The sequence below is a fragment of the Crinia signifera genome, chromosome 5 (genome assembly GCF_055691185.1).
Source record: "Crinia signifera chromosome 5, ASM5569118v1, whole genome shotgun sequence".
Lineage (NCBI taxonomy): Eukaryota > Metazoa > Chordata > Amphibia > Anura > Myobatrachidae > Crinia > Crinia signifera.
Window position 1 is genome coordinate 158,243,423 of NC_139221.1, and position 23,017 is coordinate 158,266,439.

Sequence of the window (23,017 nt, forward strand, 5' to 3'; positions counted from 1 at the left end):
AGGCAGTTGCCTGTCTGTCCCAACCCCACTCTTTTCCCCTGTCCCTAAACTCGGCACCTGGCTGCAGTGCAGGATATAATAATAAAGAATCAAATCTATTTTCTAAAAGACAGGGGAACACATGCCTTGCTGCCCCTCCCTAAATCCGCCACTACGCCGCATTACGGGTGGGAAGTCCGTGTTTGGGACAGTCGAGAGGGACAACGAGGTGAGCTCTGATGATCTTACGATAGTGTCCCGCCGGGCTTAACACTATCACTGGGCTGGGCTGGACTATGTGCATCCGTGATCACGGCGGATATCACTGCACGGACTGGGTCTTTACAGGGGAGGGGGGGGGGGGGGGGGGGTTCTGCTAGGGATGGCCATTGTTGCCTTTGCCATCGATGGCAAAAGTGCAACTAACCATCGATAGTGTTTAAATATTCAATGGACGACCATTGATGTTTTTATATATCGATGGTCATCCTTTTTCTTTGATTGAAGCCAATCAAAATGCGGGGACGGGGCTTCTCGGGTGGCGGGGCTATGCTCAGTGTCCCGACAACTTGCAAAAACAAAACTATTCCTTTTAAGCTTGACATCGATGGTGGGAAACCATCTGATTCTCCCCCATCAATGGCAAAACTATTCGACATCGGCCATAAACCATCGATGATTTCTAATCATCGATGGTCGATGGCCATCCCTAGTTGCTGCTGTGCTGCCGCTGGGGGTGGGTAGCAGGAGCTGTCCGATGCTGCTGGGCAGGTGGAAGCAGCTGTTCTAGTGTTGCTGGGGGGTGCAAGCTACTCCGCTGCTGCTACTCATCACTTGTTCAAGAACACTCACACTGTGCTCGGTCCGCGGTGAGGGAGGCGCGTCCCTCGCGTCTGTTGCTTGACGTCATCACTCACCTTTTTGTCACGTGACAGCGCGGCCGGGGACTGTTGGGCTATGAGATGCGCGAGCGAGGACGGTTGGGCTGAGACTAGAGATGCGCGAGCGAGGACGGTTGGGCTGAGAGATGCGCTGGAGGCGGCTGTGTGAAGTTGTCCCATCTTTCCCCCTTCATGAAGATTATTCAGCCATTGACTGCCATCATATTGCCCAGCACGGTGAGGGAGATGAGGCAGAGGTACCAGGTACCTCCAATGATACTGCCACTGCGGGGTTGTGGGCGGCCGCTGCCAAATAGGAGAGAGAGGTAGAGCTGTCCCCAGTGTCGCGGCTGTTTTGGAGGGCTGGCCCCGGGGCAGGTTAGACTGTCCCCCCAGGTAATCACACTCGTGCATAGCTCCCAACATTGCATGTTAAAATTGGTCGTGAAAAGAGGAGGGGCTACATGGGAAATGGGCGGGGCATGATCTACTGCTGCTGATTTTTTTAATCATTTTTGGGGGCGTTCCCAGAACTTTCCTAGTGACTAGGCAAGCCCCGAGCTCTTTCCCTGACAAATTAGGGATGACCATCGTTCCCACTGGTTATGGATGGTTAATGAATGACCATCGGTATTTTTAACTATCGATGGTCATCCATTGTGTTTCAGTGATTGGCTGGTGGGCCAATCAAAACACAAGGGCGGGGCTCTGCTCCGTGCCCCGGCACTTTGAAAAAAAAAAAAAAGCAAACCATCTGGTTCTCCCCCATCGATGACAAAAGTGTTTGACATCAGCCATAAACCATCGATGATTTTGAATCATCCATGGTCAATGGCCATCCCTACTCCCTGTTCTTCTGCCTATAGTGAAGAGATGCTGAGCAGAGGTGCAAGGCATCTCTTCAGCGATCACCAATATGATCTCCTGCTCCACCCCAACTGCAGGTCAGTCTCCAAATAGTGGGACAGTACCGATGTAATTGGGTCTGGAGATATGCACTGTGTGCAATCGATGTGCAGGATTGCGGTCGGGCCGGGACACATGCAGAGAGAGATCTGCAACAGGGCTGAGTTCGGTGTCAGAGGGCTGAGTATGGGGGTGGGCTATCCGAGTATTCGGGACACTCATCAAATCCCCTCCCTTAAATATAGTGAAAGTGTAGTCCCTGAGGATAATTGATAGCCCATTTAAGCCAAAATTGTAAATTGGCTGAACCCTCCGCTAGGACCAATCCATCAATGGGAGGAGATGTTTTCCAGGCTGATCCCTCCTGTCATCCTCCTGTCAGCTTTTTCTGACCTGTATATTCTACAGAAACCAGGTAAATTAATTACTTATTCAAATGAGTTTGTCTGTACTTGTGTGTGTGTGTGTGTGTGTCTGTATATACACGCACAAACAATAGTTACAAGTAAATTGGACCCAATCACCTCAGTCCACCCCACCTTCGGATCCATGTATATATATATATATATATATATATATATATATATATATATATATATATATATATATATATATTACTGTTACATAATATGTCTGTATATGTCCATATGTAAAAATAGTACGGAAGGGCTCTCGGGGGCTGCTTGGGGGGAGTTCACTGGAAATCAGTTCCGATATATTGCAGCTGCAAAAGCAGCCACAAATGACAGCAGTAAATCCTATTTATATTATGTGCAGCAGGTTCAATCTCCGATTTCTGTGCTCGATCCACAGAATTGGGGGAAATCTCCCAAAATTGCATAAGTGTATGGCCGAATGGTTTTTAACTCTGGACACCCTCATCCCAAGGGACCTTAATGAGTAAAACGCAGTGAATATTGTTTTGAAAAAATCAATAATTTTTTGCCTTTATTCTCCCCATTTAACTTTCCTTTTTACTTCTTGTATTCTGTGGTGTTTTATTTCCTATTTTTTTCATTAGGTTCACATCACATAACATGTATACTGTATGTACATGAATATTTATATGTACTTTAGGGGCCTATTTATGAGGACTGGGTGGAATATTACCGCCCTGGATCGCATTGTAAAATGTGATCCTATTGCCAGAATGTATTGTCCCCCTCATGCAGGGACAGGTTAGTGCTGAACCCCCGGTGACCACACTGCCCCGGTGGCAGTGCGGTGTGTAGCCCATAGGCTAGGTACGTGAAGCACTGTTGCTCGGTGTTGATACATTGGACAGCTTTGCATCCCCCATAGAAACAAATGTGGGATGCGGCAGGATGGATTGCAGCAGGGACTGGAGATTCCTGCCTCAGTCCCTCTTACATACATTCCGGTGATACTTCATATTTGCGGCTAGGGTATTTAGCCACAACTATTGAATGATAAATGGGCCCCTTAGTGTCATATGTGTTTACTTTACTGTTAATTGGGTTATATTTGAATGACTGGTGGTTGGGATGCGGGCGGCCAGAACACTGATAAAGGCATCCCAAATGAGTAATCCTGATGGGGGCCAGGTTAGTATACCTACCCTCCTCCTGCCCCCCCCCCCCTTTCTTTATCCCTCCCTGCAGTGTAACCCCACTGCCTAAACCTAGGGATGGCCATCAGTGCATACGCCATCGATGGTGATTCTGCACCCAGCCATTGATAGTAGTAAACTATTTGATGGATAACCATTGATACTTTTAGCTATCGATGGTCATCCATTATGTATGACGGAATGGCCTGTGGGCCAATCAGATCTCGGGGGCGGGACTTCCATGTGCCCGGGAAAGGGGGGGGGGGGGTGCAATGCTCCGTGTCCTGGCACCTTGAAAGAAAAAAATGGAAATATCGGTGCTCCTTTGCCATCGATGTAGGGAAACGTTCTGGTTCTCCCACATCGATGTCAAAAGTACTCAACATCGGCCATAAACCATCGATGATTTCAAATGGTCAATGGCCATCCCTACCTAAACCTACCCTACCCCACAGTCTAATCCCCACTGCTAAGTGCCTAGGTCCTATGGAATTTTGATGTTTTACTACTATGCACCAAATATAATTTGATTCAGACAAGCCTGTGGAGTGCCGCCTGTTGATCTCTAAATGCTTTCACCAGCATCCGTGAGTGTTAGTTGTGTATATTTACCTGTGGAAGGCACCGCAGCATAAAAACTACAAAGCTTTATCTGGAGTGCCAATTACCTCACTGCTTTCCACTATCAACCCACCAGAGTTGTGCATGCATTTGTGAACGTCTTTTGAGCAATTTATCTATCCACCAGAAGTGGCACATTATTGTAACACGTGTGTTTATTTGTTACACTTGGTATAGGGTGATTCATGTGAAATTTCATTCTTAATCTTTTTTTGTATTAAATACAATTATTTTATCAAAGTTGCTGTGTTACTCTAGCGCCCTCTGAAACCCCCCTTTCTTTTTCATATATATATATATATAAAAGTTGGTGGTGTGTCCTCCACAGAGTAATGCACCGCACGGCACTCCAGTAGGTGAAAAAAGGCAAATTTATTGTGCAACAGTTTCGGAGCCTAACGCTCCTTCATCAGGCTTACAGCAGAATCAAAAAATAAATGACAAGGTGCCTACCTTATAGTGTGAGTACATAAAAGACCTCCCCCTCTGCGGCTAAGATCCTGTTTGGTGCTGGGACGGACGAGGCAGAAGCCGCGCTGTGCACGGAGCCTCACTTCCGGTTTCCCAGACTGCTCCCTGCTGCGTGTGCTATTCACGTCACCTGTTGCCATGCAAACGGGGACGCGCTGTAACCACGTTGCCTGGGTTACCAGTATACAGGATCATACGGCCAGGGGCTGGATATAAACAGTGCTAAATGGTGCTGCGTGATAACAAAAGAAGTGACAACATACATACACTATTAAAAACACAACCAGCAGCATTTCATATTATAGCGAATACATGTCTAAACAATGTTATAAAGCTGCTGAAAAAAAATTCCTTAAACTGCGGTAATGCCATGTCCATATGATGGTCATGTCGGCACTTTCGCGTGTCGACCATCAGTCACTTGTTGCTCAAAAATACGGAGAAAAGGTAGCATATGGTCATTTTTAACCAGAAAACAAGAAAACAAGAATATTATGTCCAAGTTTTTTAATTATGTGAGAGTATTCCACATAATTTGTTCATTTAATCCATGGGGAGATGTTGTATTTAAGCGGAAAATCCACCTTGCCTCTAATCTTAAGAGGGCTTTCTGTCTGTCACCACCCCGTGGCATAGGGGGGACATGATCAATAATCTGGTATTTTAAAGCTGACAGGGGGTGTCCCATTTGTTTGAAGTGGGCAGCCACAGGTTGTTCCATGGGCTTATTCTCCAGGGCAGCCTTGATGGCCGACCTGTGTTGGGCCATCCTTTCTTTAAATTCTCTAGTTGACATCCCCACATAGTGGAGTCCACATGGACAGATTATAATATATACTATATATCGTGTGCTACATGTTAGCCCATGTCTGATGGGGTAGATTGTGTTGTTATGTGGGTGTTTGAAGGAGGTACCTTGAATCAAATACATGCAGGTTATGCATTTAATGCACCGGTAGCAACCCTTGGCTTTGGTTCTACTTGTGGCTACTTGAACTTCATCAAAGCCGGTGATGTCTGTGTGCACTAAAATGTCACGTAGGTTGCGTCCTCTCTTGTAACACGTCATGGGACGGATGTCGGTAAAGCAAGGTAGGCTCTTGTCCGTTGCTAGGATGGGCCACAGAGCCCTGCTTGCAATTGGGATGACACTGCTGTTGATGTCATACGTGGTTGTCCAGGGGAACACCTCTCTCGTTGCTTTTTCCACTTTAGGTTTCAGTAGGCTGTCTCTTCTGATTTTCATCACTCTTTGTTTAGTTGCTGTTAGCTCTTTCAGCTGGTATCCTCTCTGATGGAATTTTTCCAGTACTATATCAAGAGCTTCGGACAGTTTACTGGGATCGCTGCATATTCTTGCTGCTCTCAGCATCTGAGAATATGCCAATCCTTTTTTAAGTGGAGGAGGGTGATGACTGCTAGCTAAAAGCAGGGTGTTACGGTCGGTATTCTTATAGTGGATCATGGTGTTAATGATGCCCTCTTTCAATGATACCGCCACATCCAGAAAATTGATCTCTTCTCTATGCCACGTGTATGTCAATTTGATAGGTCCTGGTAGATTATTGATTCCTGTTAGTAATTTGTCTAATTCTTCAGGTGTTCCTCGCCACACCATGAATAGGTCATCTATAAATCGACACAATAGCATTATGTTGGATGTCGACATAGTGTTTTTGAAGAAAAGTTGTTCCTGTTTTACCATATATGTGTTGGCGTATGATGGTGCCACCGCCGATCCCATGGCACAGCCCTCCAATTGGAGGAAGATTTGTCCATCGAATCTAAAGAAGTTCTTGGTTAGTACCAGCTCCAATAGACGAAGAAATAGATATTTATTGAACTTAAATTCTTCTCCAAGGGACTCTAGAAAGAGTTGCATGGCCATTAGGCCTTGATCATGGGGAATTGAAGTGTATAATGACGTGACGTCCATGGTACACATAATGGCAGTTAGGGGCAATGTTGGTAAATTCTTCAATCGATTTAAAAAGTCTGTTGTGTCCTTTAGATGAGTCTCATGTTGTATTACAAGCGGTTGTATTAATTGATCTAATAGCTGGGAGACGGGCTGGAACAAGCTGCCTCGGGCCGAGATTATTGGACGGCCGGGTGGTAGGGTGGCATGCTTATGTATCTTTGGTACACTATACAAAATTGGCATAATCGGATGGGTGACTGTCAGAGCGTCCATTAGTTTTTTGTCAATTATGTTGTTTTTGACTGCGTCATTAAGCACGGACATAAGCTCCTTCTTGTATGCATCTGTGGGGTCTCTTTGCAATTTTTTATATACTTTTGTATCCGCCAGTTGGCGATTAAGTTCTGCCTTATAGGCACTGAGATCCTGAATGACGATCGCCCCGCCTTTGTCAGCGGGGCGAATAATTATGCTTTTATCCTCCTGCAAGATCTTTAATGCTTTTGTTTCTTTCTGGTTCAAATTCGGATGGAATGGGGACTTTGTTGCTATGAATCGGTCCATAGAGGCATTCATGAGTCTTGTATAAGTTTTGATTGATGGGTTCTGAGAGATGGGGTCAAATGTGGAATGGCTGTGAGTTTTTTTGAAGGTGGCTACAGATGAATTGTCCTGTTGAGGGATGGTATTCTGAAAATGTTCTCTTAGCCGTAATTTACGGCTCATTTTGTGCATGTCCATTTGCCAAGAGAAGGGGTCGTGACGGTTAGTAGGCACAAAAGAGAGCCCTTTGTCCAATATCTTCTCTTCTTCTGTAGTCAGTATTCGACTGGACAAATTGAAAACAGCTTTAGTTAACGGCCTCTTGCTTTTGAAGAGCCTTTCGGCTTGGCCGCCATGGCGGGTTCTTTTATGCCGCGACCTCTCCTGGTGGTAACCCCTAAAGGGGGACGTTTGTTGGACGCGCTTTCATCTGATTCATTTGGTAGAAAGTCACTGTCAGATTGAGATGTGTTAACACCCCTCGGCTGATCTGGCTTCCTAGTACGCCAGCTTCTTCGATTGAATGATCTGGTATTCCTGGGTTGGGGCTCATTCCCAGTAAGCCAGCGATACACCTGGTTTGACTCATAGTCATTTTCCACTACTGCGAGTTTGGTTTTCTTAAACCTCACCAGCTCCTTGCGGTAGGTCTCGCATTGCTGCTTGATTTTATTAGACCAAACTTCAAATTCACTTTAGGGGTTACCACCAGGAGAGGTCGCGGCATAAAAGAACCCGCCGTGGCGGCCAAGCCGAAAGGCTCTTCAAAAGCAAGAGGCCGTTAACTAAAGCTGTTTTCAATTTGTCCAGTCGAATACTGACTACAGAAGAAGAGAAGATATTGGACAAAGGGCTCTCTTTTGTGCCTACTAACCGTCACGACCCCTTCTCTTGGCAAATGGACATGCACAAAATGAGCTGTAAATTACGGCTAAGAGAACATTTTCAGAATACCATCCCTCAACAGGACAATTCACCTGTAGCCACTTTCAAAAAAACTCACAGCCATTCCACATTTGACCCCATCTCTCAGAACCCATCAATCAAAACTTATACAAGACTCATGAATGCCTCTATGGACCGATTCATAGCAACAAAGTCCCCATTCCATCCGAATTTGAACCAGAAAGAAACAAAAGCATTAAAGATCTTGCAGGAGGATAAAAGCATAATTATTCGCCCCGCTGACAAAGGCGGGGCGATCGTCATTCAGGATCTCAGTGCCTATAAGGCAGAACTTAATCGCCAACTGGCGGATACAAAAGTATATAAAAAATTGCAAAGAGACCCCACAGATGCATACAAGAAGGAGCTTATGTCCGTGCTTAATGACGCAGTCAAAAACAACATAATTGACAAAAAACTAATGGACGCTCTGACAGTCACCCATCCGATTATGCCAATTTTGTATAGTGTACCAAAGATACATAAGCATGCCACCCTACCACCCGGCCGTCCAATAATCTCGGCCCGAGGCAGCTTGTTCCAGCCCGTCTCCCAGCTATTAGATCAATTAATACAACCGCTTGTAATACAACATGAGACTCATCTAAAGGACACAACAGACTTTTTAAATCGATTGAAGAATTTACCAACATTGCCCCTAACTGCCATTATGTGTACCATGGACGTCACGTCATTATACACTTCAATTCCCCATGATCAAGGCCTAATGGCCATGCAACTCTTTCTAGAGTCCCTTGGAGAAGAATTTAAGTTCAATAAAGATCTATTTCTTCGTCTATTGGAGCTGGTACTAACCAAGAACTTCTTTAGATTCGATGGACAAATCTTCCTCCAATTGGAGGGCTGTGCCATGGGATCGGCGGTGGCACCATCATACGCCAACACATATATGGTACAACAGGAACAACTTTTCTTCAAAAACACTATGTCGACATCCAACATAATGCTATTGTGTCGATTTATAGATGACCTATTCATGGTGTGGCGAGGAACACCTGAAGAATTAGACAAATTACTAACAGGAATCAAAAATCTACCAGGACCTATCAAATTGACATACACGTGGCATAGAGAAGAGATCAATTTTCTGGATGTGGCGGTATCATTGAAAGAGGGCATCATTAACACCATGATCCACTATAAGAATACCGACCGTAACACCCTGCTTTTAGCTAGCAGTCATCACCCTCCTCCACTTAAAAAAGGATTGGCATATTCTCAGATGCTGAGAGCAGCAAGAATATGCAGCGATCCCAGTAAACTGTCCGAAGCTCTTGATATAGTACTGGAAAAATTCCATCAGAAAGGATACCAGCTGAAAGAGCTAACAGCAACTAAACAAAGAGTGATGAAAATCAGAAGAGACAGCCTACTGAAACCTAAAGCGGAAAAAGCAACGAGAGAGGTGTTCCCCTGGACAACCACGTATGACATCAACAGCAGTGTCATCCCAATTGCAAGCAGGGCTCTGTGGCCCATCCTAGCAACGGACAAGAGCCTACCTTGCTTTACCGACATCCGTCCCATGACGTGTTACAAGAGAGGACGCAACCTACGTGACATTTTAGTGCACACAGACATCACCGGCTTTGATGAAGTTCAAGTAGCCACAAGTAGAACCAAAGCCAAGGGTTGCTACCGGTGCATTAAATGCATAACCTGCATGTATTTGATTCAAGGTACCTCCTTCAAACACCCACATAACAACACAATCTACCCCATCAGACATGTGCTAACATGTAGCACACGATATATAGTATATATTATAATCTGTCCATGTGGACTCCACTATGTGGGGATGTCAACTAGAGAATTTAAAGAAAGGATGGCCCAACACAGGTCGGCCATCAAGGCCGCCCTGGAGAATAAGCCCATGGAACAACCTGTGGCTGCCCACTTCAAACAAATGGGACACCCCCTGTCAGCTTTAAAATACCAGATTATTGATCATGTCCCCCCTATGCCACGGGGTGGTGACAGACAGAAAGCCCTCTTAAGATTAGAGGCAAGGTGGATTTTCCGCTTAAATACAACATCTCCCCATGGATTAAATGAACAAATTATGTGGAATACTCTCACATAATTAAAAAACTTGGACATAATATTCTTGTTTTCTTGTTTTCTGGTTAAAAATGACCATATGCTACCTTTTCTCCGTATTTTTGAGCAACAAGTGACTGATGGTCGACACGCGAAAGTGCCGACATGACCATCATATGGACATGGCATTACCGCAGTTTAAGGAATTTTTTTTCAGCAGCTTTATAACATTGTTTAGACATGTATTCGCTATAATATGAAATGCTGCTGGTTGTGTTTTTAATAGTGTATGTATGTTGTCACTTCTTTTGTTATCACGCAGCACCATTTAGCACTGTTTATATCCAGCCCCTGGCCGTATGATCCTGTATACTGGTAACCCAGGCAACGTGGTTACAGCGCGTCCCCGTTTGCATGGCAACAGGTGACGTGAATAGCACACGCAGCAGGGAGCAGTCTGGGAAACCGGAAGTGAGGCTCCGTGCACAGCGCGGCTTCTGCCTCGTCCGTCCCAGCACCAAACAGGATCTTAGCCGCAGAGGGGGAGGTCTTTCATGTACTCACACTATAAGGTAGGCACCTTGTCATTTATTTTTTGATTCTGCTGTAAGCCTGATGAAGGAGCGTTAGGCTCCGAAACTGTTGCACAATAAATTTGCCTTTTTTCACCTACTGGAGTGCCGTGCGGTGCATTACTCTGTGGAGGACACACCACCAACTTTTATCCAAATCGAGCAAAGGCACCCAGTCCACCTGCATTAGGAAGCAGGAGTGCCGGATCTACAAACGTGTATATATATATATATATATATATATATGTACAAACGCCTCATTTGTTTGTCTGGTGTATATATATATATATATATATATATATATATATATATATATATATATATATATATATATATATATATATATATAAATCCAGCTGGGGGGCGGCACTCAGAAAAAATAACAACTCGATCAAATAGTCATAAGTGAAAAAAAGTGTATTATAGCGCCAAGCGCTTTCGGGAATATCCCCGTCCTCAGGGCATCAATACACAGGGGATAAGCTATATATATATATATATATATAGGAAAGGGGGTTATCGGAGTGCGCGATAATGAGTACCACCTAGCCAGTTCACAATAAGTCCATTTCACTGGTATTTTTATCAGAAAGTTCTCTCATCCATTTTTTTCAAAATAAGGAGACTCCTTTTAGGATTAGTGATCCTTTATTCATAAAAATTCGCGTTTCGTCGCACAGGACTTCGTCAGGGGTATAGCTCAGGTTTTTTGAATCCCGAATAAACAGTCTACCCTTCAGAGGGGTTCCTTTAGTAATGGCAGATCTTTTTCATATTATAAAAAAGCCCAAAATAGTGGTTTCTGAAGAAAGCTGCTATGCAGAATGTCAAATGCTGGTAAGTGTCCAATCTCCTCTGCTAGTTGTCTATAGCAACCAATTCAGAAATGAAAGCTAGAGTCTGATTGGTTGCTATGGACAATATACCCACTTTTCACTCTTAGAAGCTTTAGGTAGATGGAGCTCCTGTCCGCCTCCATCTGTATTCCTTAATCTTAATCTTAATAAATGCCCTAACACTAATTACTTTAATTACTTTAACCCTCCCCCTTAAGCACTAGTCAAAATGACGGCTTCTTCAATGTATGTTAACTTTGAGCTGTGACAGTTTTTAGCCCACAAACTCTCCACCCCACACCCAGTCCATATCTTTTCCTACCTCCAATCTGTCTTCACAGCTACCTCTTTCCATATCCAGCAAGTTTAAAACAGATCAGTGTCCATGCAAAAATTGCTCTCACTTTCTGTTATGACATATTTTAGAACACAAAGGAGTAATTTGGTCCGTTGAGTGTCTTCTAGTGGCCACTGTCGGTACTTTACCTCATCAAAGTGAGTAGTTAGCCTTTTGTGTATAAAAAAAGAAATTGACATTTAAGAAATTTAGCAATATAGACATCAATATTATTACTGTAATAAGACAAGGTGCTTGTGGGGATGTAATCAGGAACTGGTGGCTGAGATGTTCCGGCTGCGGCGAGATGATGGGGAGGTGAAAGTCCCTGCCGGCTCCTCAGGACTGGCTGCATTAGAGCATGTCTCTGGGGATCCGCTCAGTTTTTAAAACTGAGTCCCATGTCCGCAGTTCAGGGTAAAATATGTGCTGTAGCGTGTACTCGCAGTCACTGGGACAAGTACTCATAAGGATGAATTGTGTTGTCTGCACAGTACTGCATTTATGTGTGTTATGATGTATGTCACAGTAAAAATAAATATGCATGTATGTAATGAACATATTAATGCGCCTCTTTCTTATGTTTTTTTTTTCCAGGTAGGTCTTCTCCACAAATGAATTGTGATGTCGACAACAATTAACTACAGCATATTCTAAATGGTCCAATGGCAGGAGCAGCTGCAAACAACAGGTAAGGAGGCGCGATAATATCTTCCTGGCATACATGCATATTTATCAAATATGTATGTTTGCTATAGACTCTCTTCTGTACATTATGTTTATAGCTTGATGAATTTAGGTCCTGGAGTTTGCAGGGGGAGAGGGGGGTGGTGCAGGGTGAGAGAAGATGCAGGATTAAAGAAGATGCGGGATTTGAGGGGGGTGCAGGGTGAGAGATGATGCAGGGTGAGAGTGGCTGGTGCAGGGGGGCAGAGGATGCAGGGTGAGAGAGGGTTGGTGAAGGGTGAGGGAAGATGCAGGGTGAGGGGGTTGGTGCAGGGGGCGTGGGATGCAGGGTAAGAGGGGTATGTTGAAAGGGGATGGAGGATGCAGGGTGAGAGGGGGTTGGTGCAGGGGGGCTTGGGATGCAGGGTTTGAGAGGGTTGGTGCAAGGTGAGAGGGGTTTGGAGTTAGGGTGAGGAAAGATGCAGGGTGAGAGGGGGCAGAGGACACAAGTTGGTGTGTGTGGGGGGGGGGGGGTGAGGATGCAGTGTGAGAGGACACAGGTTGAGGGAAGACACAGGGTGAGAGTGGGTTGGTGCAGGGTGAGGGAAGATCCAGGGTGAGAGGGGGTTGGTGAAGGGGGCGGAGGATGCAGAGTGAGATGTGTTTGGTGCAGGGGGGCAGACAAGATGGTTTTTGCATGGTGAGGGAAAATGCTGGGAGTAGGTGCAGGGGGGCATGGGATGCAGGGTTAGAGATGGTTGCTGCAGGGTGAGGGAAGGTGCAGTGTGAGAGGGGGTTGGTAAAGGGGGGCGGAGGATGCAGAGTGAAAGGGGTTTGGTGCAGGGGGGGGGGGGCGGACAATGCAGAGTCAAAGAGGGTTGGTGCATGGTGAGGAAAAATGCTGGGGGTAGGTGCAGGGGGGCATGGGATGCAGGGTTAGAGATGGTTGCTGCAGGGTGAGGGAAGATGCAGTGTGAGAGGGGGTTGGTGAAGGGGGGCGGAGGATGCAGAGTGAAAGGGGTTTGGTGCAGGGGGGGGGGAGGCGGACAAGTCAAAGAGGGTTGGTGCATGGTGAGGGAAAATGCTGTGTGAGATGGGGTTGGTGATGGAAAGCGGAGGATGAGAGGGGTTTTGGTGCAGGGTGGCGTGGGATGCAGGGTTAGAGAGGTTTGGTGCAGGGTGAGAGGACACGGGGTGACGGAAGACACAGGGTGAGAATGGGTTGGTGTAGGGTAAGAGGGGGTTGGTGCAGGGGGCATGGGATGCAGGGTCAGAGAGGGTTGGTGCAGGTTGAGGGAAGATGAAGGGTTAGAGGGGGATGGTGCAGGTGGGCATGGTATACAGGGTTAGAGAGAGTTGGTGCAGGGCGAGAGGACACAGGGTGAGGAAAGACACAGGGTGAAAATGGGTTGGTGTAGGGTGAGAGGGTTTGGTGAAGGAGGGCGTGGGATGCAGGGTCAGAGAGGGTTGGTTCAGGTTGAGGAAGACACAGGGTGAGAGTGAGTTGGTGTAGGGTAAGGGAAGATGCAAGGTGAGAGGGGGCGGAGGACATAGGGTGAAAGGAGGTTGGTTCAGGGGGGACACAGGGTGAGAGGGGGTTGGTGCAGTGTGAGGGAAAATGCTGGGTGAGATGGGGCTGGTGAAGGGAAGCGTAGCACGCAGGGTGAGGGGCTTGATGCAGGGTCAGAGGACACAGGAGGAGGGAAGACTCAGGGTGAGAGGGGGTTGGTGCAGGGTGAGAGGGGTTTGGTGAAGGGAGGTAGAGGATTCAGGGTGAGAGAGGGTTGGTGCAGGGGGGCATGGGAAGCAGGGTTAGATAGGGTTGATGCAGGGTGAGAGGACACAGCATGAGGGAAGACTCAGTGTGAGAGTGGTTTTGGTGCACAGTGAGAGGGGGTTGGTGAAGGGGGTGGAGTACGCAGGGTGAGAGGTGGTTTATGCAGGGTGGCTGAGGATGCAAGAAGAGAGGGGGTTGGCACAGGGTGAGAAGGGGTTTGTGCAGGGAGAGGAGATGCAGGGTGATACGGGAAACATGGTGACAGGGGTTGGTGCAGGGAGGGGAAGCGGTCATCTATTAGAATGAAGTTAGGTCTACAGTCATTAGGTCGACACCACTAGGTTGACTGGCAGGAAGGTCGACCTGACTTAAGGTCGACATGGGCCAAGGTCGACATGACTTAAGGTCGAATTTGCATAAAGGTCGACATGAGGAAGGTCGACTGGTCATAAGGTCGACATGGGGTTTTTCACTGTTTTTTGAGCCGACATGTGCCGACAGGCGGTATTTCATGCCCTACCATCCACTAGGGCGTGGAGGAGGTTATTAAAGCTGTGGCGAGCGAAGCGAGCCACCGTGCCCGAAGCATTGCGAGCGAAGCGAGCGATGCGAGGGTCCGATTCTCATTGCCAACTGTGTCCATGTCGACTGTGTCGACATTCGGATAAAAAAACAGTGAAAAACCCATGTCGACCTTATGACCAGTCGACCTTCCTCATGTCGACCTTTATGCAAATTCGACCTAAAGTCATGTCGACCTTGGCCCATGTCGACCTTAAGTCAGGTCGACTTTCCTGCCATTCGACCTAGTGGGGTCGACCTAATGACTGTAGACCTAAGTTCATTCTGACAGATGTACCGATTCCGCAGGGAGGCAGAGGATGCAGGGTGAGAAGGGGTTGGTGCAGGGCAATAGGGGTTTGGTGAAGGGGGACTGAGGATGCAAGGTGAGAGGGAGTTGATGCAGGGGGGCATGGGATGCAGGGTGAGAGAAGACACAGGGTGAGAGTGGGTTGGTGTAGGGTGTGAGGGGGTTGGTGAAGGGGGGAGGAGAATGCAGGGTTAGAGGGGGTTGATACAGGGTGAGGGAAAATGCTGGGTGAAATGGGGTTGGTGAAGGGACGAGGAGAATGCAGGGTGAGAGAGGGTTGGTGAAGGGGGGCATGGGATGCAGGGTTTGAGAGGGTTGGTGCTGGGTGTGAGGAAACAGGGTGAGGGAAGACACAGGATGAAAGTGGGTTGGTGAAGGGTCAGGGAAGATACAGGGTGAGAGGGGGTGGAGGACGCAGGGTGATAGGGGATTGGTGCAGGCGGTTAGAGGTTACAGGGTGAGAGAAGGTTGGTGCAGGGTGAGAGGGATTTCGTGAAGGGGGTGGAGGACGCAGGGTGATAGGGGATTGGTGCAGGCGGTTAGAGGTTGCAGGGTGAGAGAAGGTTGGTGCAGGGTGAGAGGGATTTCGTGAAGGGGGGTGAAGGATGCAGGGTTAGAGAGGGTTGGTGCAGGGTGAGAGGACAAGGGGTGATGGAAGACATAGGGAGAGAGTGGGTTGGTGTATGGTGAGCAGGGGTTGGTGCAGGGTGAGAGGGGGTTGGTGCAGGGGTGTGTGGAATGCAGGGTTAGAGAGGGTTGGTGCAGGGTGAGGGAAGACACAGTTTGAGATTGGGTTGTTGTAGGGTGAGAGGGGGTTGATGCAGGGTGAGAGGGGGTAAGTGAAGGGCGGAGGAGGACATAGGGTGAGAGGGGGTTGGTGCAGGGGGGCAGAGGATGCAGGGTGAGATGGGGTTGGTGAAGGGTGAGAGGGGTTTGGTGCAGGGGGCGGAGTATGCAGGGTGAGAGAGGATTGGTGCAGGATGAGAGGGGTTTGGTGAAGGGGGGGCGGAGGATACAGGGTGTGAGAGGGTTGGTGCAGGGGGGCATGGGAAGCAGGGTTAGAGAGGGTTGGTGCATGGTGAGAGGACACAGGATTAGGGAAGACTCAAGGTGAGATGGGTTTGGTGCAGAGTGAGAGGGGGTTGGTGAAGGGGGTGGAGTACGCAGGGTGAGTGGTGGTTTATGCAGGGTGGCAGAGGATGCAAGGAGAGAGGGGGTTGGCACAGGGCGAGAAGGGGTTTGTACAGGGATAGAATATGCAGGGTGATATGGGAAACAGGGTGACAGGGGTTGGTGCAGGGAGGCGGAGGATACCGGGTGGGAAAGGGTTGGTGCAGGGCTATAGGGGTTTGGTGAAGGGGGATGAGGATGCATTGTGAGATTGGGTTGATGCAGGGGGGCATGGGATGCAGGGTGAAAGAAGACACAGGGTGAGAGTGGGTTGGTGTCGGGTGTGAGGGGGTTGGTGAAGGGGGGTGGATAATCCAGGGTTAGAGGGGGTTGGTGCAGGGTGAGGGAAAATGCTGGATGAGATGGGGTTAGTGAAGGGAAGTGGAGAATGCAGGGTGAGAGAGGGTTGGTGAAGGGGGGTGGAGGATGCAGGGTGAGAGTTGGTTGGTGCAGGGGGGCATGGGATGCAGGGTTTGAGAGGGTTGGTGCTGGGTGACAGGACACAGGGTGAGGGAAGACACAGGATGAAAGTGGGTTGGTGTAGGGTGAGGGAAGATGCAGGGTGAGAGGGGGTTGATGAAGGGGGTGGAGGACGCAGGGTGAAAGGGGGTTTGTACAGGGTGAGAGGTATTTCGTAAAGGGGGGTGAAGGATGCAGGGTGAGAGGGGGTTGGTGAAGGGAATCGTAGTACGCAGGTTGAGGGGGTTGATGCAGGTTGAAAGGGGGTTGGTGGCCACCAAAGCCATGATTGCTAAATTATGGAAATCAGATGCCATTCCGACCGTAGACTCCATTCGTAAAAAAATCCACAAACATTATACTTTTGAAACTACCAGAGCAAAATACTCCTGCACGCAAAACTCAATTCTGATTAAATGGTTTGGCTGATCCCTTTACTGCGACAACGTGGGCATCTCAAATTTGTTGAGTGACACTATTGAGGTATCGGCTCTAGCCTCCAGCTCCAACAGCCTTTAGACTCGTATTGTATAGTGTCACCTTTTTTACCCCTAGTCAGACAGCACCTTAATTAATTTAAATATTGGTATGTTCTTATCTTATTTCAGAGATATTCATTTGTGTAAATATGACTGTTATCATATAAGCAGTTTGATGCAATTATTTCTTGTATCTCTCTTTTGTACATGTTCCCTCCCCTCCCTTTTCCTTTCTGTACCCCCCCCCCCCCCCATACAAAGTGTCTTTCAGACGAAACTTCTTGCAATAAAAATTGAATGTTTAAAAAAAAGAAAGGGAGTTGGTGCAGGGGGGCAAAGTATGCAGGGTGAGAGGGGTTTGGTAATGGGGGGGGGGGGGGGAGGATGCAGGGTGAGAGTTTGTTGGTGCAGGAGGGCGTGGTTTGCAGGATTAGAGAGGGTTGGAACAAGGTGAGAGTGGGTTGGTGTAGGGGGGGCGGAGGATGTAGGGTGAGAGGGGGTTGGGGCAGGGTGAGGGAAAATGCTGGGTGAGAAGGGGCTGGTGAAGGGTAGCAAAGGATGCAGGGTGAGGGGGTTGATGCAGAGTGAGAGTATACAGGATGAGGAAAGACTCAGGGTGAGATGGAGGGTTGGTGCAGGGTGAAAAAGGGTTGGTGCAGTGTGAGGGAAAATGCTGGGTAAGATGGGGTTGGTGAAGGGAAGCGGAGAATGCAGGGTGAGAGAAGGTGGGTGAGGGGGCGCAGAGTATGCAGGGTGCGGGAGGGTTGGTGCAGGGTGAGAGGGGTTTGGTGAAGGGGGGTGGAGGATGCAGGGTTAGAGCGGGTTGGTGCAGGGGGGCATGGGAAGCAGGGTTAGAGAGGGTTGGTGCAAGGTGAGAGGACACAGGATGAGTGAAGACTCGGTGAGATGGGGTTTTTTGCAGGGTGAGAGGGGGTTGATGAAGCGGTGGAGTACGCAGGGTGAGAGGTGGTTTAAGCAGGGTGGCAGCGGATGCAAGGAGAGAGGGGGTTGGCACAGGGCGAGAAGGGGTTTGTGCAGAGAGAGAAGATGCAGGGTGATATGGGAAACAGGGTGACAGGGGTTGGTTCTGGGAGGCAGAGAATGCAGGGTGAGAAGGGGTTGGTGCAGGGCAATAGGGGTTTGGTGAAGTGGGGCTGAGGATGCAAGGTGAGAGGGGGTTGATGCAGGGGGGCGTGGGATGCAGGGTGAGAGTGGGTTGGTGTAGGGTGTTAGGGGGTTGGTGAAGGGGGGCGGAGAATGCAGGTTTAGAGGGGGTTGCTGTAGGGTGAGGGAAATGCTGGGTGAGATGGGGTTGGTGAAGGGAAGCAGAGAATGCAGGGTGAGAGAGTTGGTGAAGGGGGGTGGAGGATGCAGGATGAGAGTGGGTTGGTGCAGGGGGGCATAGGATGCAGGGTTTGAGAGGGTTGGTGTAGGGTGAGAGGACACAGGGTGAGGGAAGATACGGTGAGAGTGGGTTGTTGTAGGGTGAGAGGGGGTTGGTGCAGGTTGAGGGAAAATGCTGGGTTTAGGGGGTTGGTCAAGGGGGGCGGAAAAATGAAGGGGTAGAGGGGGTTGATGCAGGGGGCGTGGGATGCAGGGTGAGAGAAGACACAGGGTGAGAGTGGGTTGGTGTAGGGTGTGAGGGGGTTGGTGAAAGGGGGCGGAGAATGCAGGGTTAGAGGGGGTTGGTACAGGGTGAGGAAAAATGCTGGGTGAGATGGGGTTGGTGAAGGGAAGTGGAGAATGCAGGGTGAGAGAGGGTTGGTGTAGGGGGGGTGGAGGATGCAGGGTGAGAGTGGGTTGGTACAGGGGGGCATAGAATGCAGGGTTTGAGAGGATTGGTGCTGGGTGAGAGGACACAGGGTGAGGGAAGACAAAGGATGAAAGTGGGTTGGTGCAGGGTGAGGGAAGATGTAGGGTGAGAGGGGGTTGGTGCAGCGTGGGCAGAGACTGCAGGGTGAGAGAGGGTTGGTGCAGGTGAGAGGGATTTTGTGAAGGGGGTGAATGATGCAGGGTGAGGGGTTTGTTGAATGGAGGTGGAGTATGCAGGGTGAGAGGGGGTTGGTTCAGGAGGGCATGGGATGCAGGGTTAGATAGGGTTTGTGCAGGGTGAATGGTCACAGGGTGAGAGTGGGTTGGTGTATGGTTAGAGGGGTTTGGTTGAGAGTGAGGGAAGATGCATGGTGAGAGGGGGCGGAGGAAACAGGGTGAGAAGGGATTGGTGCAGGGGGTCGGAGGATGCAGGGTTAGAGGGGATTGGTGCAGGGTTAGAGGGCACTGGATGAGGGAAGATGCAGGATGAGGGGTGGGGGTTGCAGAGTGGGGGAAGATGCAGGGTGGGAGGGTGGTGATTTAGGATGAGGGAGGACGCAGGGTGGCATGGAAGACGCACGGTGAGGGACGATGCAGGGATGAGAGAGATGTAAGACAGTAAAAATAAATATGCATGTATGTCATGAACATATTATCGCGCCCCTTTTCTATTTTTTTCAGGTCGGACTTCTCCTCAAAGGAATTGTAATGTCAACAACTTAGCCAGCTATATCTCTGGAATACTGTGATGTCATATTCTAAAGGTCCAACGGCAGGAGCAGCTACAAACAACAGGTAAGGAGGCGCGATAATATCTTACTGGCATACATGCATATTTATCAAATATGTATGTTTGCTATAGACTCTCTTCCATACATTATGTTTATAGCTTGATTAATTTAGGTCCTGGAGTTTGCAGGGAGAGAGGTTGGCATTGTAGGGTGAGAAGATGCAGGGGGATTAGATGGCGTGGTGCAGGGTGGCGGTGGATGCAGTGTGATGGAGGAGTTGGTGCAGGGAGAGAAGGTGCAGGGTGAGAATGGGTGGTGCAGAGGACGCAGGGCGAGAGTGGGTTGGTGCAGGATGAGGGAAGATGCATGGTGAGAGGGGATTGGCACAGATGAGCGGAGAACGCATGGAGAGGGGGTTGGTGCAGGGTGAGGGAAAATGCTGGGTGAGATGGGGTTGGTGAAGGGGGAGGAGGACGCATGGTGAAGTGGTTGGTGCAGGGTGAGAATACACATGATGAGGGAAGACTCCGGGTGAGAGAGGGTTGGTGCAGGCTGTGAAGGAGTTGGTGAAGGAGGTCGGAGAACACATGGTGAGAAGGGGTTTATGCAGGGGGACGGAGGACACAGGGTGAGAGGGGGTTGGTGCAGGGTGAGATGGGGTTGGTGCAGGGATAGAGGATACTGGGTGAGAATGGGTTGACGCATGGTGAGAGACAACACTGGGTGAGAGGGGGTGGTGCAGAGTAAGAAGATGCAGGGTGAGACAAGACAGGGTAAGAGGGGTGTGCAGGGTGAGAGACTATGCGGAGTGAGATGGCATGGTGCAGGGTAGCGATGGATGCAGGGTGAAGGAGGACACGAGGAGAGTGGATTGGCACAGGGCAAGAAGGAGTTGGTGCAGGGAGAGAAGATGCAGGGTGAGGCGGGATACAGGGTGAAAGAGGTTGGTGCAGGAGGACGCAGGGTGAGAGAGGATTGGTGCAGGGTGAGGGAAGATGTAGGGTGAGAGGTGGTTAGTGAAGGGGGGTGGAGGATGCAGGGTTAGAGGGGGTTGGCGCAGGGGGGCGTGGGATGCAGGGCTAGAGAGCTTGGTGCGGGGTGAGAGGACAAGGGTGAGGGAAGACCCAGGGTGAGATTGGGTTGGTGTAGGATGAGAGGGAGTTGGTGCAGGTTGAGGGATGATGCAGGGTGAGAGGGGGTTGCTGCAAGGGGTCGTGGAATGCAGGGTTAGAGAGGGTTGGTGCAGGGTGAGAGGACAAAGGGTGAGGGAAGACACAGGGTGAGATTGGGTTGGTGTAGGGTGAGAGGGGATTCTTGCAGCATGAGAGGGAGTTGGTTCAGGGGGGGCAGAGGATGCAGGGTGAAGAGGGTTGGTGGAGGGTGATAGGGGTTTGGTGAAGGGGGGTGGAGGATGCAGGGTCAGAGAGGGTTGGTGCAGGTTGAGGGAAGACACAGGGTGAGAGTGGGTTGGTGCAGGGTTAGAGAGGGTAGAGGACATAGGGTGAAAGAGGGTTGGTGCAGGGGGTGTGGAGGAGAGGTGGTTGGTGCAGTGTGAGGAAAAATGCTGGGTGAGATGCAAGGAGAGAGGGGGTTGGCACAGGGCGAGAAGGGGTTTGTGCACGGAGAGAAGATGTAGGGTGATATGGGTAACAGGGTGACAGGGGTTGGTGCAGGGAGGCAGAGGATGCCGGGTGAGAAAGGGTTGGTGCAGGGCAATAGGGGTTTGGTGAAAGGGGGTTAGGATGCAGGGTGAGAGGGGGTTGATGCAGGGGGGCGTGGGATGCAGGGTGAAAGAAGACACAGGGTGAGAGTGGGTTGGTGTCGGGTGTGAGGGGGTTGGTGAAGGGGGGCGGAGAATGCTAGGTTAGAGGGGGTTGGTGGAGGGTGAGTGAAAATGCTGGGATAAATAGGGTTAGTGAAGGGGGGTGGAGAATGCAGGGTGAGAGAGGGTTGGTGCAGGTGGGCATGGGATGCAGGGTGTGAGAGGGTTGGTAGGGGGTGTGAGGAAACGGTGAAGGATGAAAGTGGGTTGGTGCAGGGTCAGGGAAGATGCAGGGTGAGAGGGGGTGGAGGACGCAGGGTGATAGGTGGTTGGTGCAGGGGGCTAGAGGATGCATGGTGAGAGAAGAGGTTGGTGCAGGGTGAGAGGGATTTTGTGAAGGGGGGTGAAGGATGCAGGGTGAGGGGGTTGGTGCAAGGGGGCGTGGGATGCACGGTTAGAGAGTGTTGGTGCAGGGTGAGAGGACATGGGGTGATGGAAGACATAGGGAGAGAGTGGGTTGGTGTATGGTATGTTTGCTATAGACTCTCTTCCTTACATTATGTTTATAGCTTGATCAATTTAGGTCCTGGAGTTTGCAGGGAGAGAGGTGGGCATTGTAGGGTGAGAAGATGCAGGGGGAGGAGATGGTGTGGTGCAGGGTGGCGAGTGGATGCAGGGTGATGGAGGAGTTGGTGCAGGGAGAGAAGGTGCAGGGTGAGAATGGGTGGTGCAGAGGACGCAGGGCGAGAGTGGGTTGGTGCAGGATGAGGGAAGATGCATGGTGAGAGGGGATTGGCACAGATGAGCGGAGAACGCAGGGAGAGGGGGTTGGTGCAGGGTGAGGGAAAATGCTGGGTGAGATGGGGTTGGTGAATGGGGGAGGAGGACGCATATTGAAGTGGTTGGTGCAGGGTGAGAATACACATGATGAGGGAAGACTCCGGGGGCGAAATGTAATAGGTGGGTTTTTTAGACTTTTGCGATTTTTGATGAAAAACGGCCAAAATCGCAATTTTTCTTAAAATGGCACATGTAATAGGGTGCGAATCGCGGGAAAAAGCGCATTTTTTCCCGTGAATTCGCACATTTAAAAGATGCGATTTTCAGTCACACTGAAAATCGCATCCAGATGTTTTCCCATAGGAAACTATAGAACTCGCATATGTAATAGGATGCGAGTTCTAAAGTCGCATATGGGAACTTACCAAAACCCGCAAAAAAATAGACCAGCTTCTTGCTGGCGATTTTTACAGAAACATGCACAGATCATTGAGATCTGTGCATGCTTCTGTTGTAAAAAAAATAGTTAAAACAAAAAAGAAAAAGAAAAAACGGCGTGCGGTCCCCCCCTAAGCATAACCAGCCCCGGGCTCAAAAAGCCGGTGCTGGTATAATAAAATCAAAGGAACAATCAAGTTGGGGTTCCCTGGATTTTATAAAACCAGCACCAGGCTCAAGGTCTGGCGCTGGTTCCCAAAATACGGGGGACAAAATGACTAGGGGTCCCCTGTATTTTAAGAAACAGCACCAGACCCAACCAGCCAGCAGGGTAATGCCACAGCCGGGGGACACTTATTATATAAGGTCCCGCGGCCAAAGCATTAACCCCCTGGCTGGTCAGCATGGGCAGGGGTCCTGGGGAAGTGG

General features: G+C 49.4%; 1 long non-coding RNA gene across 16 annotated transcripts in view; it reads left to right on the plus strand.

Annotated features, from left to right (window-relative positions):
• Positions 1-971: 971 nt before the first annotated feature.
• The window catches only part of LOC146080668 (uncharacterized), a 121,560-nt gene continuing 99,514 nt past the window's right edge, over positions 972-23,017 (plus strand). For 5 of the 16 annotated variants that reach the window (XR_014474934.1, XR_014474935.1, XR_014474936.1 and 2 more), the window contains exons 1-3: positions 972-1,097; positions 2,086-2,181; positions 19,642-19,672. This is a non-coding gene — a long non-coding RNA (uncharacterized LOC146080668). Of the gene's footprint in view, positions 1,125-1,210; positions 1,257-2,085; positions 2,182-10,452; positions 10,471-12,240; positions 12,335-19,558; positions 19,673-23,017 lie in introns of those variants that run through there. The other 11 variants (XR_014474941.1, XR_014474939.1, XR_014474940.1 and 8 more) reach the window with 11 other exon arrangements.